This window comes from Mustela lutreola, chromosome 2 (assembly GCF_030435805.1).
Source record: "Mustela lutreola isolate mMusLut2 chromosome 2, mMusLut2.pri, whole genome shotgun sequence".
NCBI classification, from domain to species: Eukaryota; Metazoa; Chordata; class Mammalia; order Carnivora; family Mustelidae; genus Mustela; species Mustela lutreola.
Window position 1 is genome coordinate 113219204 of NC_081291.1, and position 23992 is coordinate 113243195.

General features: G+C 41.2%; 1 pseudogene; it reads right to left on the reverse strand.

The window, feature by feature from the left end:
- Positions 1-3737, reverse strand: part of LOC131825574 (homeobox protein NANOG-like) — a 128708-nt pseudogene extending 124971 nt beyond the window's left edge.
- Positions 3738-23992: the final 20255 nt, after the last annotated feature.

Genomic DNA, 23992 nt, shown 5'->3' on the forward strand with positions numbered 1-23992 from the left:
GAGCATTCACAGTCCGTGAATCATCCCTCAAGCCCTCAGTCCCAGTGTGCAAGACAAGACTGGGCTATTCCTTCATTTGTTGTGGCTTTATGCCCTTTCAAGCCACGCCTACCTATATAAGAATGAAGTTCTTATAAGAACTTATGAGAAATTCATTTGAAATGCTTGCTTTATTGGGAATACCACTTAGGTCCAACCCTTTCATGATAAGCCCAGGTTGATTTTGTTAAAGGCTTGCAACTGGTTTCCAGACCTGCCCTTACATAACCCCAGTGAGTCCTAAATCAGCCTCAAACTTTAACAATGACAGCAAACTTGCACATCAGGGCAAAGAGCCCCTGTTCTCACCAACCTTCAATCAGCATAGCTTGGGCATCCAAAGTGACACAAAAGGAACCAGTGTTTCACCATTTAACAACCAAGCAGACCTCATTACCATTAGCCAGTTTAAGAGCACAGAGACCACAAAACTACCACCGTGTATACCGCAGCAGGTAAGGCACTGATTCCCGGCTTCTGGATCATCACAGGGCCAGGGAAATGTTGAAAAGCACAAGGCCTCGGGTAGCCTCCAGGAGAACTACTGGAATGTTGTTTATCTTCAGACCGCAACAACTGGCCCAGCGTTTCACAACAGGAAGGTCTGTCCTGGAGCTCAGACATTGAAGGCTTAGAGAAGCGAGGCCTGAAATAACCCCCACTTCTCTTCTGCCTCTGTCTCTCTACCCTCCTGGACCCCCCTTCCTGGCTCAAGAGTTCAGATTTAAAAAAAAAAAAAAAAAAAGGCACAGCCAGGGCTGTGACCTTGAAATAGATACAGCTTTCCTAGCAGCTTGCTGTGAACCTGATACTCTAGCTGGGATGGAATACAGCCTGATCCAACAGCGCTTGAGATGATGGGGAAACCAGAAACTGTGTCTTCTTTTATTGTCTTAAGCCCTTGGTTCATAAAAATTACCCCCACCGCTTCCCCCCCACCCCGAGTCTGCTTTTTAGAAGTTGAGATATAATCTCTCAGGTCTCTTGAATGAGAGAAAGAAGAAACTGATTATGATTCGAACTATAAAATAACTGTCAATGCCTGGTAATATCATTTTAGCTCCATGTGATTTGGGAAAGTTAGTTTTAAAAAGTCCTAATAAGTAGCTCTGTGATCTTGGACAAATCACTTAGCCTCTCTAAGCCTGTGTGAATGTCTGGAGGAGAGAAGACGAGGCCTGTGGAGTGGGAAGATTGCGTGAGTCCTGCACGTTCCAGCTCCGGGGATCTCTGCATCTCCCAGGCACAGAGCACAGAACTAGGAAGAATCTCGGTGGCTTTGTTCTTTAATGTGATAGAAGCAGACTGATTGAGAAAGGAACCTTTACAGAGCAGGCCCTGAGCAGGCTCCTGAGCCTTCAGACTTGGAGGAGGGACAAATGGATCTGTGGTATTTGTGACCAAGTCTCATCTGGGTTTACACAACCTGCTTCAATGCAGCTTCTCTTCCCTGAGGAGAGAGAAGAAGGAAAGCTAGGTCCAAGGAAAATGCTCTTTTTCCAGACATGCTAGGATGGAGAAGTACTTGACCTAAAGACAAGTGACTCGATCCTAATTATTTCAGAAAAACATAACCACTCCAAGCCCAGCTCCTTTTTTGGGGCACTGAAGCCCTCTAGGTGGCCATAGTATGCCTACTTCGGGACAAACTGAAGTCATTCATTTATTCAGAAAGCAAGTACCATTGCCCTGTCTTAAGGCCTAAGACGAGTCATACATCTTGCACTCAGGAAAGGCACAGAGAAAACAAACTGGTAAAAGAAATCGTCTTTCATATCAGGCAAAGTAAAACACAGGTACAACAGGTGATGGAGATGGGGAGCAGAAAAAACACAGACAATTAATTCCAATTGTAGATTTCAAAAAAGGCCTTCAGGCACTCAGTGCTCTAGGGGCCTGACATAAGGGACAGACAGGTTTTGATAGGGATAATTAAGGGGTGATCTCATTTCAACTTGAAGCCAAAGCAGCAGCAAGAGTGTGAAGAAGTGAGAAAATATGTGTGAAACTTGTGGAAAACAGTGACAAACTAGACTTGAAGACATACGGATTGTTGACCACACCTTTCCAATGCCTCCAGAAGGACTCCCATTTTCAAAACTGCCCCGTAGAACACCTTCTTTATGAGAGCCGCATTATGAGGAGGTTAAAAACACAGTCCCTTGGTCCAGTTGCCTGGGTTTAAGAGCTAGCCCTGCCAGTTACTGGTTGTAAGACTTTGAAGAAGTTGGCTGATGCCTCTAAACCTCAGGCTCCTCTTCCCATGAAATGGGAATACTAATTCTACCTGTTGTGAGATGAAATAATGAAGGAAGGTAAAATACTTGGCATAGTGCTAGGCACATAATAAGGATCCAATGGTCCTGTTTTGGTTATTTGTCTCTTTTAGTTCCCTTATTAGATAAGTATCCTAAAAAACAAAGAACCATCTCTTCTCATTCTACCCTATAGGCCCAGAATTTAGAATTGTGTTTTTGCACAAAAACAGGATTTCTATAAACACTTAAATGAAAGAATGAGTTCATTAATCATAAGTGAACAGTTCACATGTAAGTTTTCCTATGACTGGGATTCGACTTGGATTTACATCACTGAGCTATATAACTGTCTTAAAGCTTTTATATTTTAAAAAAATGCTAGCAGACATTCTGGTCGTGGTGAGGTGTGCTCAGGAAGACATCTGGAGAGTGTCAAGACATGGGTAGAACATCCTAAGAGCTAGTGCGCTGCACATAGTCTGGCCTTTCTCTCTGGAGGATGTATGTTTGATCTGTAACAAAATTCTAACTGTAAAATAAGAATAATTGAGTGCTGTGAAGTGTGTAAACCTGGTGATTCACAGACCTGTACCCCTGGGGATAAAAATATATGTTTATAAAAAATAAATAAAAATTAAAAAAAAAAATAAAAATAAAAATAAAAAATAAAATAAAAAAAATAAAATAAAAAAAAAGAATAATTACAGTGACTGCTTAATAGGGTGAACTTATTAAATGACTCAAAAAGCAAAAACAAAAGCAAAAAACCTTTGGAAAGGCATTTGGCTAAAACCCAGCAGGATAATGAAGGGTCCACAGGGAATTGCAAGACACAGTACCAATCCAAATAAGCCACTTGAACAAACTCCCAGGTGATTTTTTCACATTCTGTACAGATTCAGAATCAGAGACGAAAAAGAAAGGTCACTATTAGCAGCTAACATGTTAATCAAATTTTCCAGGTATTTATCACATGTATTTGAAGACAGAGAATATATAGATAACTAGTCCTTTTGAGTAAGAAATGGGTTGCATAAAAACACTCACTCTTTTCAAAAACACTCACTCTTTTCTAAATTTCCATGCAGGCTAGCTTAAAAAGTTTAATACCAGGAGAGAGTAAAAGGTAAGGACGCAAAATATAAACCCTATACAGAATGGATGGAGATTTTTAGAGGAACAAATGTAGAGAACTCCAAAAAAAAAAAAAAAAAAAAAAAAATGCTGTGACAAGTATCTTTGTACTAATGGCTTTGGAAATAGGTTTGAATACGTTTCTTCCATGGTCCTGGACCTTCCATGTTCTGCTTTCTGCTGGACACGCTCTTCCATCACATCTTCTGGCCTAAAACCTAATTACCTCTCAAAGTCACCCTTGAAGGCTACCACTACCGCCACGTCTTCTGCCGTTTCGATCACAGCATGTGGCATAACCCGCATCTCTGCTGACCTCGATTTCCCCGATTTCCCCTTCCATCAAGAGCCCCCTGAGGCCAGGGCGTTGCTCGTGTTCACTGGTAACCCCACAGCGACAAAAGAAGCCAATACGCAGTAAGTACTAACATACCATCTGTGGAATTTCCGAATAAATAATAATAACAATAACTGCCCAGCTTCGAACTCTGGGTTGCAAACTCCGAGAAGGATAGCACACAAAGCAGAAAATGCTTCTGAGTTCTACGTGAAGTTTCATGCACATCCTAGTGGCTTCGCTGTAGTCTTTTTGTTTGACAAAAAAATGTCTGAGGCCCACTGAAGCATGCAGAGACTGTAATTTTGCTGTGTCGATCTTAGCTGAAACCGAGGTGCATTTGCATGAGACGGTAATCACTTAACTGCCTGCTGCTAAGAACACTAATATTTTGGCCTTTCCAGACAGGCTGGAGAATGTGATTAGGAGCCATTTGAAAAATGACACCCCACAGTCAAATGGAGCTTTGCGGCCTCTTCTTCAATCCCAGCTTCTGATCCTTTAAAACCTCCTTTAGAAACAATTTTTTTTCCTTTTCTTATGGATGTTTATAAAAAGGCGCGAATAAGAACTCTCTTCTGAAACTACCAGTACCTGCCAAATTATCCACTATTTATTTAGGCAATATTCAAGTCTCTGTATTTAAAATAAACCTAAAATCTTTCTATATCGAACCAGCCAATGAATTCTATGCTCGATTGTGTAGCCACTCATTATTCTTCTTTGTCAAATACATATAAACAGAAAATTATGTCATGAGTTTTGTCCTGACTTTTGGTCTTCTGCCTATCTTGCTGAGTCTTTACAGATAGCGTTTGTCTCAGGCAGTGTTTTCACAGTGCCATTATTGGCTAATAGAATCTCAGGTTTGGGCAGGAACTCGATGCTGGATCTTCTCTATGTAGTTTTCTGCCAAATGGCTGTGGAATTTATGATGAAGAACTAACCAGCTAACGCACTCAGTCATTCTGGGGAGCAGCTCACCCACCTTTGAACAACACTGGCTATTTCACCTTGTAAAATCATTTTTTCTGGAGCTTCTATAATGCTAGTTTTAACTTATCCCTCAAGGCTACAGAGCCTAAGTACAATCTGTCCTCCTGGCCGGCCCTTCAGAAACCTGAAGATGGTAACAATAATTCCATTGAGTCTTCTGCAAGTGACTCCCTCCCGGGAAGTCATTTGAATCATGCTCATCTGAGGATTCCTCTCACTGTCAGGGTCAAAAGTCTGGTCCCTAGATCCGAGAGCAGCCATCCACATCTTTTCTGACAAAGCAAAAGAGCAGGACCATTATGAACGTCCCTCATCCGTTAATGTGAGCCCCACATCTCTTTCCTTCATCTTCTATTTTCTATTCAGCTTTCAACTTGACCTTTTAGCTCATTCTTTAAGTTCATACGCTCATCCTATTGCCTTTTCTCACCCGTGCTTTTAAAATGTGTAGCACATAAGGTGTTTCCAAACATAAGGTGTTTCATTCCAATGCAATGAAATCTGCAAGATGGTCATATAGGATCCTTACTGGAGCTTCTGCCTTGCTGTGGGTCAAATAAACAACTTCATATTTGCCATTCTGGGTAACTTTCATCACTTTAAATCTGCCTTCTGTCTTCTTTGCAAGAGTGCATTGAAGCTCTGAGAAGATTGGTATCACACCATGCAGAAACATTTGTGGCCTATACTGTATCAGTTGTGGAAGCTGGTATTAACCAAGAGGTGTCTGTCTCTACCTGCCAACATCAATGTCCATGTGCTTCTCTGCTTTTCCTTCTCTCTACCTCTCCACCTGTACACAAGATCTCACCTCCACCAGAAAGTAAAATAGACATCCCACCCTTAACATATCTCACATCAATTCCTGATATGCCACAGCCTCAAACCTCCTTCTTCAGTTCTTCCAATCTCCAGAAATGGCAACCCTATCCTTCTAGTAGCTCAGGCCAAAAATGGTGGACTTCACTTTGACTTTTTCTCATACTCAATATTTATTCTATCCTAAAACCCTGTTGTTCTTATCTTCTAAATGCATCCAGAGTCCAACCACTTATACTGGTCTACATTGCAACACTCTGGTCTAAGCCACAATCCTGTTTCACCCGGATTATTGCAGTAGCCTCCTTACTGCTGCCTCTGCTTCCCCTTGAGCACTATGAACTATTTTACTCAGAGTATCTAATGTGATCCTGTTGAAAATTGAGTAAGACCATGTCACTCTTTGTGTAAAACAGTAAAAGGCTTCTCACTTCACTGAGAGTAAGAGCCAATGCTTACAATAAGCCACATGGCCCTACATGATCTGGATACATGTGGTTCGTCTGACCTTGACTTTCCCTACTCACTCCTCACTCGTCTGACCTTGACTTTCCCTACTCACTCCCTACTCACTGGCCTCTTTGTTCTTTAAAAATTTTAAACCTATGTCTGCCTCAGGGCCTTTGTACTGAGTGCTGCCAGGTGTCCCCCTGGTTCAGTTTCTTGCCCCTTCAGGTCATTGCCCTAATGAGACCTCCTCTGATTACCCTATTTAAAATCAACTATCTCCCTCCAGGACCCTTCAACCCACTTTACTTTTTTGTGTTTTTGTTGTTGTTGTTGTTGTTTGTCCATTGCACTTTTCAATTTCTTAAGTATTCCTTTATTGAGTACGTGGGGTGGGCTCAGCCAATTAAGCATCTGCCTTCAGATCAGGTCATGATCCCAGGGTCCTGGGATTGAGTCGCACATCAGGTTCCCTACTCAGCAGAAAGCCTATTTCTCCCTTTCCTTCTGTTGCTCCCTCTGCTTGTGCTCACTCACTCTCACTCTCTCTCTCTCTCTCTCTCCTCCTCTGTTCAATAATTAAATAAAATCTTTAAAAATATATTCCTCTATTGTGTTTATTTTCCCTTCCTTTCCCTCTGGTCGCATCATCAAAATCCTTCATGAAGTCAGAGATTTTAATGTTTTCTTTTCCTTTTTTTTTTTCTTTTTTCATTAGTATACCCCAAGTAGCCAGAACAGTATCTGGCTCTTAGTCAGCACTCTCGATAAATATTCACCAGTTGAAATCCCACAAGTCTCTTGCTATGTATTTCACATTACATACTGCCTTGACATTGCCTTTTGCTGACCGGGTGACTTTTTCAGGGTCTCAGGACCCTCCAAAGAGATGCACGGATGATTTCTGGATACTTCGCACACCACACCAGAGCTGTCTTTTGTCTCCTTTGTGCAGACATGACACAGTACCACTCCTTATCAGTGTGATCAGTACTCTGAAACCTGCCAGAATCCATTCAGGAAGTAGGCTCCTGGTCAGCTGTAATTGCAGATCACCTCATCTGAGGGAAGTGGAGTATTTACCCACTCACCTTTCATCTTGTTCAAGTTCACTGCTAAGTGGGGGAGTCACGTCCTCAGAAACCTTCCCGAGCCTCTTACTAGTTTGGCTACCTCTCTTCCTCATCCTCAGATTTTTAACTCCTCATAGTCGATATGGAGACCAGTCTATGCTTAACACTCTGCCAACATCAGTCCATGCCAGAACCCTCATTACTGACTTCCAAAAGACCGAGGCTCTTCCAAGTCCCCCAAGATTTTCTCTGACATGTTTTTCTTTATCTCTTTCTTTCTTTCCCCTCCTCCTCCTCCTCCTCCTTCTTCTTCTTCTTTTTTTCCAATCTCTGTCATCAGCTTCAAAAAACCTATTTTGAAACAAAAAATTGAGGCTCTTCTCCTTCCTGGTGTCTGAGCTTCTGCAGTAACAATTCATCCTGAGGACATGAGACTAAAGTGAATAAGCCCCAGGATCCAAGAAATCAGAGGGGATGAACTCATCAATTAATATTTAAGATCTTATTCAGTGTTCCAGAAAATTGGAAGGTTTGGAATCCTTGCCAGGAAGGAGGGGTTAGCAAGCATTTATAATCTAGAATTCCCATAACCCCAACCTTTAAATCATCCAGGTTCTCCTGTTACAGAATCCCAAGACACATTCTCAGAAGACCTGGCAGAGTACCTTATTCCTGTACCATTCATCTCCCATCCAGGCAACATTACAGGATTCATTACTCCCTTCTGAGCTACCTCCTGTCTGAATGAGTTGAGATACTCACGTGTAAGTTATAAGAACTCATTTGGCCCTTAAAATCTCAGAGAGTAATTACTGGCCCTGCATAGAATTGTATCACCATATGGCTAGAGCATGTCCTAGGGATCCACACTCAGACCGTATCCTGGCAGACTCAGAGTGGTGAGGAAGAGGGAGGCTGGGTCTGTGTAAAAGGCACTCACTTGTTACAGTGGTCTGAGTAACTGGAAAGTGTTGGCATTCTCCTGGATTAAAAATGAGGATGCTATGAAAAAACACAGGCCAGAGCAGAAGGCTAGTCCACCTCTATCACTGTGTGAGCAAGGCAGATTTCCACCGTAAGAGGGCCTTCAAAATATGAAAATATTGAAATTGACCCATCATTATTCGTCATCTCCTTTTTTACTGATGCTCAAATTATGTGGTATTTGCTAAATCCTGGCCTCAAAATCAGATGAGTGAGACAGTGTGTGGCCACTCGGGAAACATCAGCGCGTCCCAGGACTAGGGGCAAGCCAGTGATGAATAGAATAGTCAGAATGGGAAAGGCAGTATCAGGGCTCCAGTAAGTGGGTGCAACAAAGGAGCTGGTGAAAAAGAAAAATCCCAGTGTCTGGGAGAGACAAAAGGGAGGAAGCCTTAGCCAGGGGTGTTGCTTTTACTGCATTTCTAGCACCTTTCTCCTCTGCACCCGGGTTCTACCATAACCCGCTCTGAGCTCAGGTAATGCAAACTCATTTTCACATCAGCAAAAGGGATTAGGGAAGTAAATCTTCAGAGGAAAAACATATCCATGATGTATTTTAAAGTCGCGAGAAGTATAAATGATATTTTTATCCACTCTTCTGTATTATTCATGCTTCAGTTCCCTGTCATGGCCATGCATAAATGAAACTGAACAAATGTTGTTTGGTCCACAGTGGCCCACAATCACCCTAGAAGCTGAAGATCAGCTGCAACTGATTCCAAAGACTCACAGAGTGTGAATGGGAAGGCCTTGGAGATAATCAAACTTAAAATCAAAATCAGAAGACTTCCACACTCTTTACAAACTCCCTTTGAGAAATAAAAATTCCCACACCCACACTTAATTGCATTTGAAATTCAAAGTAAATTAAAAATTGTGACAAAAAGGCAATTCAGATCAACAGAACAAAGTATGCTGTTGTGTATTTATACCAGACGTTCCCCTTGACGTATTATAGACCCTCCTTTGATAACTAAAGTGTAGATCAGGCAACAGCAAAATACAGCTTGCCACCTGCTTTTAAATGGCCCATGAGCTGAGAATCACTGTTATATTTTTTAAAGGTTGAGAAAATCCAAAGAGGAATAATACTTCATGACATACTTCTGCCCCCAAAAATGATATGAAATTCTAGGTTCAGCATCCATGAACAAAGTTTCATTTGGAGCCCAACCATGCTCACCTGAATGGTCTGTATCTTGCTTTTGCACATGGCAACGGGGCAGCATAAGTACAACGTTAGATCGTATAGCCTGCAAGGTCCAAAATACGCACCAGTGACACCTGACAGAAAAAATTATCTGTCCCTGGCATAAACCAATGCCCTCTTTTGAGGATAAGGAAACACAAACCCAGAGGCAAGCAGTACCTCAGGCTCCCAGCACTGGCATGCGGCAGTGATGATGCTGGGATCACTTAAATCTCATCATGTAGGGGCTTTTCTCATCATACTCTGTGGCCTGGAGTCCCAAGGACCATAGGGTGCAAGCCAGTGACTGAGCGGGCCATGGTCACAAGACCCACTTTTGGGGGTCTTAGCAACAATGAATGTTTCCTAGAGAGAGGAGGAAAAAAATAGACAACAAAACCAAAATGCTGAAACTAGTTATGAAGGTGTTGTGGCGAATTTATCGTGTCTTCTCATGTGTCCTGTTGGGTGACATGGCCATATATGGACCCTTCTGGTCTGAAGCGGATACTGCCCACTCTACAGTCAGAGTACCCATCTGCTACTTGTACCCATCCCCACCTCGTGGCTGTGATCTAAGAGCCACCAACGCCGGGGTGTGGAGCGTGTCATGTGAGGCAGAGCACTGGGAAAAGACAAAAAAAAAACAGAAAAACAAAAGGGAGAATCTGGGAGCTGGGGGGAGTCAAACTTGGTTTTCTGCTGGAGGCTACATTTTTATTTTTATTATTTTTTTTTTCCGACTGGCACGCGTCTTCTTTGTTTTGAATAATGGAGATAATTATACATTCAAGGGATCACACTCTAAACCCCTTGAACGATTAAGAAATCTTATTGCAGGCAATCATGAGAAAATGTACGGGAGGATTACCGGGAGAGACAATGGAAATCATACTTCTTCAAGTCGCTTGCTTAGCAGAGAGACCTAATCACTATTCTCCTCTTTTTCCCATGGTCTGATTGTTGATATTCCAAGTCTGTCTCAGGGAAAGGCCAGGCCGTCTCCTAAAGCCTGTTCATGTGAAGTTAGAGGTTTGGATGGCTCCCTCTTGGGAAAGTGCTGCCTCAGTGATTTTTGACACTGACCTGTAAGCTCCCACTTACCAGCCACTAGGAGCACAAGAAAACCTCTCATTATGTTCAGGCCTCAAAGTTCTTCGTGTAGGGGAAGGAATCCTGTGGGTCGTTTGCTTAATTTGACAAATATTTATTGAGCCGCTATCCCACGGCAGACGTTATTCTGGAAGCTGGGGATAAACCTGAAAAACGATAGTCCCTGACCTTAAGGGCTATGTCTACTCCATCCAGACAGATAGACAAGGAAGTCAAAAAATCAAATGTGTGTCATAAAGAAGATAAGAAAAGTAAGGACAGATGATTCAGGGGCTGTTTAGTGGAGCTGAGCGAATTTGAAGAGTAAGTGGAATTAACTTGGAAAAGAGGTTGGAGAAGGCGTGTGTCATGAAGCCGTGCAGATGAGGGAGATCATGGGTTGTTTATAAAACTAGGGTGGTGGGAGCGCCTGCGTGGCTCAGTTGGTTAAGCAGCTGCCTTCGGCTCAGGCCATGGTTCCAGGGTCCTGGGATGGAGCCCCACATCGGGCTTCCTGTTCAGCAGAGAGCCTGCTTCTCTCTCTCCCTCTGCCTGCTGCTCTGCTTACTTGTGCTCTCTATCTCTCTGTCAAATAAATAAGTAAAACCTTAAAAAACAAAACAAAACAAAACAAAAAAAAACAAACTAGGGTGGGACTGATCCAACCTTGGGGAGGGGAACCAGAGGCTGGTAAATTGGGAGGGAGAAGGGCAAAGGATGGGGTGGAAACATCTGTCAAAACCCAGCACTGAGCCTTATCCCGAGGATAAGGAAAGCATCCTTAGACTCTGAAGGCAATGCAGAGCCTCAAGAGTGTTTTTCTTTTTTTTTTTTAAGATTATATTTATTTATTTGTTTCTTTGTTTGAAAAAGAGGGAGAATGGTAGAGAGAGTGGGAGCTGAGTGGTGAGGGAGGAGCTGGAGCAGAGGGAGAAGGACAAGCCGACTGGGGAGCTGAGCACAGACCCCTACTCTCGTCTAGTTCTCAGGACCCTAGATCATGACCCTAGCTGAAATCAAGAGTCAGACGCTCAACCAACTGAGCCATCCAGGGGCTCTGCCTCGAGAGTTTCCTCATGACAGTGGGTGATTGAACGACATTTGCCTCTTTTTCATGACCCTCATTAGGGACTATATATTTTGACCCACTGTGCCCTCATTTTCATGGTATAAAAATAATAACAATAATAGCTGGTACATATTGTATTAACATGTGCCTGTCACTGTGTTAAGCACTTTACCTGAATGTATATCTTTTAATCCTTACAATAATCCTATGAAATAAATAGTATTTCTGACAGATAAGGAAATTGAGGCACAGGTGTTAAATAACATGCCCCAAAATGCACAGGTTTGTTTGGGCTTTTTTAAAGATTTTTTTTTATTCATTTGAGAAAGAGAGCGAGAATGAGCATGGGCAGGGGGCGGGGGACAGAGGAGAGGGAGAAGCAGTCTCCCCACTGAGCAGGGAACCCTACGTGGGGCTCCATCTCAGGACACTGAGAACATGACCTGAACTGAAGGCAGATGCTTAATCGACTGAGCCAACCAGGCAATTCCCAAAATATACAATTCTTTTTTTTTAAATATTTTTTTATTCATTTGTCACAAACAGAGATCACAAGGAGGCAGAGAGGCAGGCAGAGAGAGAAGAGGAAGCAGGCTCCCCGCTGAGCAGAGAGCAGGATGTGGGGCTGGATCCCAGGACCCTGAGATCATGACCTGAGCTGAAGGCAGAGGCTTTAATCCACTGAGCCACCCAGGTGTCCCCAAAATGTACAATTCTTAAGGCAAGAAGCTGGAATTTAAATCAGTGCAGTCTTCCTCCAAAACTGAAGCTGAGCATGAGCCCAAGAATTAAAAAAACAGAAACAAAAAACAGAGCTTCCAACTCTGCCTCTCAGAGACTCTGCAATCATGGGCTTTTGCTGGCTGAAGCCTTCCTTTCATTTAAATGAGAAGGATGGGTTAATAATCTCCCACTTCAAGTCTAATATCAAGATATCTCATTTATTATGGTGCCTGGGTGGCTCAGTAGGTTGAGCATCTGCCTTCAGCTCACGTCATGATCCCAGGGTTCTGGGATCCAGCCCTGAGCTGGGGTCCCCACTGAGTTGCTTCTCCCTCTCCCTCTATCCCTCCTCCCTGCTCATGTTCTCCTTCTCTCTCTCTCTCTTTCCAATAAATGAATAAAATCTTTTTTCAAAAAAAGGTATTTTATTTCTCATAGATGTTTGCAGAAAAAGAGGAGTTCAGCATAGCAATTTAATTCTTGCTGTTCCTAAGGCAAGAACCAAATTTACAAGAAATCAATGTTACAGCATACATATGATCTCTATCAGGGATAATTCCCAATCTCTCCTCCGCCCCCTCACCTTCTCAGTCTTTTTTCCCAAGGGTTGGGTGGGAAATCCAGTGACAGACTGATTTCCATAAACACATGTTGACTGTCAGTGGATCAGAAAATATAATATCTCTGGAACTTCTCCCCCCATGTCACTGTCATCAGGTTTTGTCTTCTTTATGGTCCATCAACAGTGACAATAATCCAAGCTCTGTTTTCTCTGGCAATTACACTTTAAGCTGATCAGAGTGGGATTTCATTAAGGAAAGATGAACAGCTCTGAAAAGGCAAGTGTTAAAAGCTAACAAAAGGGGGGCGCCTGGGTGGCTCATTGGGTTAAAGCCTCTGCCTTTGGCTCAGGTCATGATCCCAGGGTCCTGGGATCGAGGTCCTGGGATGGAACCCCACATCGGGCTCTCTGCTCAGCAGGGAGCCTGCTTCCCCCTCTCTCTCTGCCTGCCTCTCTGCCTGCTTGTGATCTCTGTCTGTCAAATAAATAAATAAAATCTTAAAAAAAAAAAAAAAAGCTCACAAAAGGATTCAAAGGATTCTATGTTATGAATGGCTAATATGTTTGGTAAATTTGGAGTGGCCAACGGGTGCCTTTTTCTGAGTTTATACCATGATCCATAATAGAGAATAGAAGTCATAACTAGAAAAGAAGAAGAAGGAGAAGGGGAAGGAGGAGGAGGGAGAGGGGGAAGAGAAAAAGGAAAGAAAGGGTATGAAGAAAGAAACATCTAGAAAAGGGTAGAGAACCATCTCATGTTAGTTTCCTAGGGTTGTCAAGGCAGTATCACCCTTCAGTTGGCTTTTGATGCTGGAAACATAACTCAGTGGTCTCAGCTTCAAAATTCTCAGACTTCCTGGAACCACAGGTCTAAAGTCTTGGCAAGCTTGAGTCATGGCTTCAGTCTTTGTTTCTTTAGAAAAAAATCTGAAGAGCAAGTGATTTATGGTATGTTCTTGTAGAAGAGCTCTCCAACCACTGGCCACTGAATGGACTTTGAAATATGCCCACAGGGAGCCTTTATCCAAGGACAATCTCTGAGTGCTTATTATTCACTTTACTAGTGTAGAAGCTCTTTAATCATTGTCTCTGCATTTGCTTTAATCTACAAACTGTCAATTTATTAGCTTGTAATGTGCCTGAAGCTTCTCACCATCCTCCTGGAGAAAGACTAGTTTAAATTCAAAAGTTGATTCTAAAAGTCAGATTGGTATGAGAGGATAAAAAAGACAAAATAATATAACAATTGTAGTAGAAAATTAAATTTTATTTAGGAAAAGAAGCATTCTATACTTTAAGTATAGAATTTAAAACCTCATATATAAATATATATCTGTGTACCATAAATATATATATATGTGTACCATAAATATATATATGAGAACAACAGAGCATCAAGAAAAATAATATTTAAGATACAGGAGTCAAAATAGTACAAGACCAAAGCAGTAATGGGATAAATGTTAAAGAGAGGATGACATAAACAAGTCCAGGGAAAAAGGACTAAAGAATAGCAATGTCCTTGTCTCCTGGATAACCTACAGACTGGCCACAGATAGTCTAATCACTAGAATCATTGAGCTCTACTTATGGGATTCCTAATTTGTTGCTATTTGTTTCATATCTCTTCCCAGGGCTGTTTCATTCTTAAGCAAAATGTTCACTCTTTTTTTCCCTTACAGAAGAGACTTTAAAGATTATCTGGTTCAAGTCATTCACTTTACAAATGAGGAAACAGGTCCCCAAGAGCTTAAAGTGAAACTTTCAAAGTCGCCAAAGTAGAAAGCACCACAGAAAGGACCAAAATCCTGGATCTTCTAATGCTCAAACAACACTTCCTTACAAGGGCTCATTCCTCCTCTCAAATAATCACCACTTTCCTCTTAATCAAAGTGGTGATTTCTGCAAAGGCATAGAAATACCACAGGGAATTGCAAATGTCAGATGTTAAAATGAGCAATTGGAAACTACGTATCTATATAGACTCACCAGAAAGTGAGAGGAAGAAAAAATTATCCTGTTCCTTTTCAAGAGGGTCTCAATACAATCTTCCAGCCTATTGGCTAAAAATCATAGGTTCTTCCTTCCCTGTCAATTAGCCATCCTGTTATTTTCTTACCAGAGATAGAATTTAGGGATTCACAAGATCTTAGACATAGCCTGGACATACTTTCTTATCTTATGAATGAGAAAGTTGAGGTTCAAAGAGAGAAACAAAATGACAAAACATTAGAATTTGAAGGGGTAATAGATATTTAGTCAATCTGAAGTTTAATTTAGAGAAATAGATGTACAAAAAATACTCAACTATTACAAAGCCTGTGGTTCCCACCGTACCTCTTTGACAACTGTTCATATTTTGCCATATTTATTTCAAACATTTTTATTATAGGAAATAAAATTATGCAGATATTGTTGAAATTCTTTTTCCCCAACCCTAAATCTCCCTGCCTTCCTTTTTAACCCAGGGACAGCCAGTATGTGAAAAATGTTTTAAATCCTTATAATCTACCATGTATAAAATTCCATCTGCCCATGTTGATATCAAGGGATCATATATATTCTCTACTACTTCCAGGGGTTTCAGGATCCTTCAGTCACAATTATTCTGCTTCTGTCCACTTCTATATTATTTTTCCTAGAAATAGTTAGTAGAAAACTACCATAACATAACAAAACTGTAAACAATTTCAATCTGACACACCCATTTAACAGACACGTCAAAGAGGTTACCGGACTTGCCCCAAGTGATACAGTGTCCTCTTTCAGTTAGAACCCAGACGCCCTCCCCCTACACTTGGGTCTTAAGTTCCCTTTTCACTAGAAAACCCCATCTGGTTGTCTTGTTCCCCCTCTTGTAAGTGCTGTAAATGTTTTTCTTCATTTTTTTAGAAAGCCACACTTCTCTCTCACACCTCCATTCAAAAAGAAACAATTCTGGGGTTGAGAAATCTCATCCAGAAACAATATACTCTTTAACTTCACACTTCGTTCTCAACAGCGAGGCAGCCAGGCTCACAAACCATTATGAATCTGTCAGCAATTAGAATTCTAAACCCTGTTCGGTTTTTACTTGCTTCAATCAACTTGTCACTGCAGCGAGGATTATCTACTTTCTCAACATAAACATCAACAGGAGTGAGTGCAATGGCTTGCGTCCTGGGCCAAGGCACCGCCAGGGAGAATGTTAAAGAGCACATTCTGCAGACAGGAGGGATCTGGGGCTTTAATGGGCCCTAATTAGAGGGGGCAGAGCCTACTAGCCTTTGTGCAAGGCTTCAGAATTCTGCTCTCTTTAGGATCCAGAGACATTTGGGGAAATGCAAGGAGACTCTCGTCTGCTTCTCCCTTCTCCATTTCCTGAGCTAAAGAAAGGAACACAAGAGAATGCATCCATGCAGTGTTTCAGTCAGATTCCAAGGGCCCAGGAGGATCATGCCGCCCAACACCCTCATTTAAAGGATTAGGAAACTGAGCTCCGGAGAGGGGAAGACCAGGCCAAGATTAAACCTGTGACAGAACCCAGTGTCCTGACTCCCAACCCTGTGCTCCATCTACCTCACGACACTGCCCTCTGTAGGGTGGGGTTGAGGGGTGGAAAGAACCTGAGAAATGAGGTTCATTCTTCTCCCACCCTAAGGGCTCTCACAGATTTCTATTTGCAGTTAACAGTGCAAAAGACAAAGAGAGACAATACAAGAGTGAAAACAAACCAAGCCCAGGGTGCCAGGGACATCTAGAGGAGGGTCTCATTCTACCTCAAATCCCTTGTGAAGAGAGTGTGTAAGGACACAAGTAGAAATTGGTTTAATTCCTTTCAACAAACTATTTTGTAAATTATTGTCTAAGGACATTAGAGTTGGGTGAGTGGAGACAAAGAGACTTTGACATCTTCCACTACAAATAATAGCTAACATTATGTAGATTAACTTATTAAATCTTCATAACAATTTTATGAGGTCAGCATTATTATCTTAATCTTTATTTTACAGATGAAGAAACTGAGACACAGACTGTTGGGTGACTTGATCAAGATTATGCATTGACAGTGGCAACACTAAGATTTTACCCCAAATGGTCTGGCCCTGGAGCCTCCACTCTTGCATAGAAGAGTGGGGTGACCAATCATCCTGATTTGCTTGGGATTATCCCAGGAAAGCCCTTGGCCATGGAGAAACCAGGACACTTGAACACATTACACATAACTGCATTCTTTCATATGTCAACAATTAAACTCGAGCCTTAAGAAGTGATCCAGTCAGTCAGGTTGCCATACTTGTCTTCATGCCCTTGGTAGACTGAGGTCAGAGGGAAGAGCATAAATATTAACACATGCCAGTACCATACTGAGAAGTTTCCATGATTTGTGTCATTTGAATCCTCACGTGCAATTTATATAAGGACCCCCTCCAGTTCTGCATGCCTATAATCCACTAATTCTAATAGTTAGAATTATTCTTCCCTCTAGAGGGATAGTCTACTCCCTACTATAATAGGAAGGAAGGGTAAGAGAGGATTGGATCGGTTGCATAAAGTCTCAGAGTTAGAAGTAGTAGTGCCAGGATTTGAAACTAGGCAAGCCCCATCACATTGACATTTCTTTACAGAGACATGCCTACAATGACAAAGTCTTAAAATATGAAAATCCTGCCTGTTTTTTTTTTTTTCCTGGATATGGGAATTCACACCTAGAAATTTAGGTATAACTCTTTGAGTAGCATTTGTGCTTCCTCCTCCTTCTTAGTCAGCTGTGAGATATAGCATCAGCTGACCACAAAGTGGTACCTAAACCCTCAATGCCCACCCCCAGCCCCATGCTATGTCCACACTATTTCCCCATCTTAGATTCTTGCTCTTCTACTGATGTGCACAGGCACAATTCCTACCCAACTTTTAAAACCAGTTCAAAAAATACCTTCCCTAAAAGCCTTCTGTGCATAACCTGGTTTAATCATTCTGTCTCTTTCCTTAAGAATCACATACCTTTTTAAAATAAGTATCCTGACCCACCTTATTCTAGAATCTCAGAGTACATAAATAAAAGGAACTTAAGCTCTCTTTTTCCTGGGAACCCCACCTAGGCTTTCCCATATTTCCTTTCCCAGCACCCCCACAGTACCAGAAAGAGCACCTGCACAAGCAATAGTCAGTAGTCAGTAGTTCACGGTCAGATGGCTTGTTGAATGAATATGTGAATGCATCAACGCATCTAGTTATGAACCATCATAGAAGTACGTGGGCATCTGGATAATGAAAACAAATGTCCTGGATTTTTGTGTATGTCATGGGGTAATTTCTTTGGCACTTCTAGACCAGGCTGTACTCTAAAACTAAAGAAAAAGATGAAGACAATTAGCTAGTTGATTGTATTAGGTACCTACTTCTATAAACTTTAAGTACCTTTACAAATTACTTGGTGTTAAGAATAGTGATTTTGAACTGGTTTCATGGAAGTGAATGCAGGGCAAGGAATTAGTTTCCACTTTCTTGGTAATAGGACAAACTCACAGTGCGAACTTTGGTTCTCCTTTGGCCCAAGTGATAGGAGAATGGTGGTAGAATTACATGATTTCTAGGATCCCCTCCAGCCCTGCGTGCCTACAATCCATTAATTCTAATAATTAGAGCAATCCTTTCCTCCAGAGGGATATTCTGTTCCCTTCTTTTATAACCTTGGCATTCAGAAAATTTAGGATGAATAGTAATATCAATAACAAATTGGGAAAGGACAAGTGGAAGCTACCTAAGGAAGAAAAGGGTGTTCTGTCTAAAGAAAGGAAGCCAGAGATTCTGGAGGGACCTGATGTGTGAAATGCAGGCTAGAGGTTTAATGAGTTTGAGGCGTGAAAAACCCAAGCTTCAGGGCCACATTCTCTGGCAGTGTTGAGCACAGCATGTCTCCATGGCCGTGTGGCCGAGTTCTATTTTAGAATGTACTCACGCCTGAATCCTCTAACACAGCTGTGACCGCCTGTTAACTTTTAGGCATGGTTTGCCATTCAAGCAGATGGCTTTTAGGTTTATTTTGACAGACCTTGGGGAAAAGGCAACTAGAGGAGGTCAAATCCAAAAACCATCAGCAAGTCAATTGATGGCAAAGAGGCGGGCTTTACCGAGATCGAGATGCAGCGAATTTAGCCCAATGAACCAGGGAAGAGAGAAGATTATCTAGGAAGGTCAGAAGCAAATGGAATAGGAAGACTCACTGGACAACCCCACCCATGAAGAAATGTTTCATTCAGCCATTGAGGGCCTCTCAAGGCTTCTCTGCCATTAACGTTCCTTTCTAGTTAAGACATACCCCATGAGACCTTAACCCATGGAAAAAATGAGACCACAGATGAGTCGTTTCACCAGGCTCCCACCCTTCTCCCTTCTGGAATCCCTTCCAAGGTCCACAGTGCAGAGCTGTCAAGTCCTGCCCTGAATGTTTGGCTTAAGTGGATGCCCAGCCCAACTGAGGAAGCTGTGTCAGGCCTGGATTAAGCTCTCCAGTTGCTGGGAAGGACTGAAGCAGTCACCATGGAAACAAGCCCCTCATCAATCATTTAGTGACTCACCAGGAGATCATGGGGATGCAAAGGGGACTAGAGTCCCAGAAAGACAACACCTTTCTCCTTAAAAAGGGCTATCAGACCGCATTCTTGAGAAACAAGGCAGCCACTTCCAGAACAAGGTGGAATGGCTAGGGTTGCTCCTGTCTCTTGAACTTAGGCCTAGATGCTATGTGTCTTGAGCCTGTGAAGACAAAAATGCCCCCATCTGTGTGGATTTTGTTACTACAGCCAGTTCTATTTGATAACAATATCACGTCAAAGGGAGAAGAAGACTTCAGGAGTTATCTAGCCCAAACTAACTATTTTAAAGGAATAACTGAGGATCAAGGATTGAATAACTTTTCCAAGGACCATACAGTGGATCAGTAGGAGAGCCAGGACTGCAATTAAGGTCATGCACTACAAATCTGTTACTCCTTCCACCATCCTGCGTCAGAGCAGATTTTACTGGGAAGCTAATAAAGATTAAATTCAAAATACTTCCTTTAAGGTATCCCTTCTAAGGCTGTGAGAGGGATCTTAGCAATGTATTCCCTTGGCTTCTCTTTCTTTTTCTTTCTCTTTCTTTCTTTTTTATTTCTCTTTCTCTTTCTCTCTTTCTTTTTCTTCCTTCCTCCCTCCCTCCCATCTTTCCTTCTTTTCCTTCTTTCAAAAGTAAGATATTTTAACTAAAATGGGTTAAGAATGCTGTTCCTTTCTATTTTGCCCTCCATTGTCACTTTCCCCTTCAGATGGAAACTAGAACGGACATGGGAATTTGTGAAATCTGGCTAAGAGAAAGTTGAGGTAGGTTAACATTTAGTTGGGGGCTGGTAAGATATTAGTATGTGGTTCTTAGTTACTTTCATGAAGAGTGAAGTTATTGTTTATCTTGCTTGATATAGGATGGGCCTCTGAGAACACTTCTACAACTAGCACCAGTATTCAAAAGGAGGGCATGGCCAAAGTTCTGTTCCCTGATGATATTAATAGGCCCTAAGGCATCTAACACAGGAAACATGAGGATAATGAAGAAGAACAAGGTTTAAAACACATGGTTTCGGGGGCGCCTAGTGGCTCAGTTGGTGAACCATCTGCCTTTGGCTCAGGTCATGATCCCAGGGCCCTGGGATTGAGCCCCCTCTTTGGGCACTCTGCTCAGCGGGGAGCCTTTTGCTCCCCCTCCCTCTGCTGCTCCCTCTGCTTGTGCTTTCTCTGTGCCTATCTTTCTCTCTTTTTCTCTCTCTGTCAAATTAATATATAAATAAATAAAATCTTTAAATCAATCAATCAATCAATCAATCAGCCAATAAAACACATGGATTCAGGGAGCTCCTGGGTAGCTCAATCAGTTTGGCTCAGGTCATGATCCCAGGGTCCTGGGATCAAGTTCTGCATTGGGCTCCCTGCTCTCCCTGCTTGCACTCTCTTGCTCTCTCTGTCGAATAAATTTTTTTTTCCCCAAATCTCATGTCTTACATGTGAAAGAAATTTGATAGTCATTTTTCATTATCAGTGATAATTCATGAAGCTAAATGAAACTTATCTGCTTAGAAATAACAGTTTTGTAAGAATACATTTCAATAAACTGAGGAAAATTTGAATTATCTCCTCTTTTTACAGAAAATAATTTTAAAAATGCATAGTCATAAGAAGAGGCAATCAACCAATATGCAGTCAATACCAGGTTTGAATAAAGTATTAAAGGTGTGGGGTTTTTTAATTAAAGTATAATTGACATAAAATGTTATATTAGTTTCAAGTGTACAACATATGGATAGGTGAGATAATAATAAAGGTAGTATGCTATTTTCTGGATTTTTTATTTTTTGTAGTATTTGTCAGGTTTGTAATAGCTACAATTTTTTGTAATTGCGATGTATTTTGTCATTCAAAAATATTCATTTCTGCGCCTAATTTTCTATTTATAATTTTATATTATTTTTTCTTAAAGAGAGCCCCTATGTCATATAAGCTATATGAAATTTGGATCTGTCCCCAGTCTGTGATGCTTCTTTAATAATGTTGCATTCACCACAGGATCACTAAAAATGACAGAACTTGTCCAGTGTGGGGTTTGTGGGTCAGAAGCTCATCCTTACTGTACAATAACTCTAGCACTATCCTCATGGGAATTGGGCAGTTTAGAAGAGTGTTCAGAGTATTTTACTCTGTGCACAGGAACCATCTCCCAATGCCAGTCTGGAGCACCTCCCTTGCTGGTAACAGGAACCAAGCCTTATAACACTTTGCTATTACTCATCGACATTATCTTTGTATACTGCCTATCTCCCAAGCAACCAAACCACTTAATCTCTTTTGATTTTACCAAATCCAACTCATCTTCCAAATATGCACATCCATGAAACATGTCCAGGAGAGAGGCTATTCCAGCCCATTTTACAGAAAAAGAAGACTCAATCATAGGGATGAATTATTAAAATTCCAACTACTCAATTCTATCTCTGAAATAGTCCCTACTGAGGGTTAAATAAGATAACATATATGAACTATCCTAGCCCCGATGCTAGGACATGAGTGCTTGGTAAATGTTAGTTTAATGTTAGATGATTCTTTACCCATAGGTAAGCATTTGCCAAGTTGAGTTCATGAAGCACCCAGATGCCTGGAGGCATTTCTACAGTTCCTTGAAAGAAAATGTGGTCACAGTACACAAGCTTCAAATTTCTCTGCTTCAACATGAACCATGGTTTGTAAACCTGAATCAAGAAACCCAACCCATAAGCTTCTTTGCAAACTTGACTGGTTAGAGAACCTTACTGAGAACAGACTTGTGTGGTGTTCTCTCACCAGAAAACCTAATCAACTCTCAATGTACTTACCTCCCAGTTATGTGACCTTGGTCAAGTCATTCTACTTATTTCTATTGGATTTCTTTCTTTGCAGAACAAGGATATTAATAATTTATGGGCCTGTGAGAGAATCATTAAAATAAAGTACGTGGTAAATTTGAAGACATATAGATAATGAGTTGCCATGTTTGCACCAACAGAGATGGAGGACTGAAGTGAAGGAGCAGATAATTTGTTTCACAACCTTCCTTCTACAAGGAAGTGATTCCCATCACCACTTACCTTAGAATTACTAAGTACACGATAAGGGTGACACATTTAATGATTCCAGAAAAGAATGTTAACGAACTATGTAGAAGCTAAGATATATTTGACAAAGGGAAAAATAAGAGCTGCTGAGAAAAGCTAAAGTTATCTCACCAATGTCTTTATTGACCCTGAGGGGAGATGAGATAAAAACCAAAGTTGATAGAGAAATCAAAGTGAAAGCATATCATCTAAGTAAGAAATATAGTCAAAAGAAAAGAAAATAATGAACATTTAAGACAGCAAGGGAAATGTGATGTATAGTATATGTGAACTAAGTCTGGTTCTTTCATAGAGGAAGTCAATAGATCCTCCCTGATGTTGATAAATCAATACACCGAAATAGAAACATATTTGTCAGAGTATTCAAAGTGACTAACAGCATAACCAGAAAGGCTTAGAAAATAAGTTGACACTAAGTTGGAAGTTGGCGATGAGTGGGGGAAGCTGTTGGTTTCCAACAGAAGCTCTTCTGTATCATTTGATTTTCTTTAACATTTGACAAAATATAAAAGAAAAAAATAAATAATTCAGAAAGGCCTGTGTTCTGGTTATCAAGATAACCTCAGATATTCAACATTTTGTTTTTAAGGATTTGTTTTCAGCCATCTCTTTTTTTCATTCTATATGTGCTGGTCAATAGAACAAGACACATGTGGCTATATGGAATTTAATTAATTGAAATAAAATAAAAATTTGATTTCTAAGTCTCATCTGTCATATTTCATAGCTCATGGCTACTGTGTCTGACAGCACAGAATTATGGTTTCCATTATTACAGGAAGTCCTACAATCTCATCTACACGTACAATTTTAACTGCCACTCATTCTTGGATGACTCCTTGATCTTTATCTCTAGCCAAAGATCCTCTCTCCTGAACAACACACCTTCATAAGCACCTGCTGGTTAGATAGGAATTATTTTCACTTGATGTCACATAGCCTTCAAATGCAACTTATCCAAATCTGGACACATTGTATTTTCTGTGAAAATCACTTCTACTCTCTATGCTCCCTACCTGTAGTGTTGAAGTCACTCAGTTTTAGTGAGAAGTCACTAGAATCAGATGCCTGGTCTCCACAGCTTGCAGGTCACATCACTTTCCCTGAAATCAATGGCAGTCTGGGAGACCTTAGCTTATCACTTCCTTTAGATACACCTCTTCTGGCTGTAGTATCTACCAGGTCATCGCCTTCTGTTTATTCTAGATGTGGTCTATACTTCTACAACAAGCCCCTGACTGACCCTCTGGGCATCACTCAGCTAGTCTTATGATTTTTTTTTTTTTTTAAACCCCGGTGAAATGTCATTCCTTACTTTCCATAATTATGATATGTTTTGAGAATTGCTATGTGTTTTTGATGTAACCACAACAATATCTGGAGCATAAAAAGGGTTTTGCTAAAATCAAAATACTATTTTTTTTTCCTAACATCAAGGAGAAAGCCTAAGCTGGGCCACTGCTCTGTAAAACCAGACTGCAGAAAGGCAGTGGTTCCATGGCAGCTTAAACATGGACTACTGGAATGGGTTGAACCCCAAATGCCTATGGCATCAGTGTCATAAAAAACACATCTACTAATTACATATTATGTAAGGTTCTGTGTTAAAGGA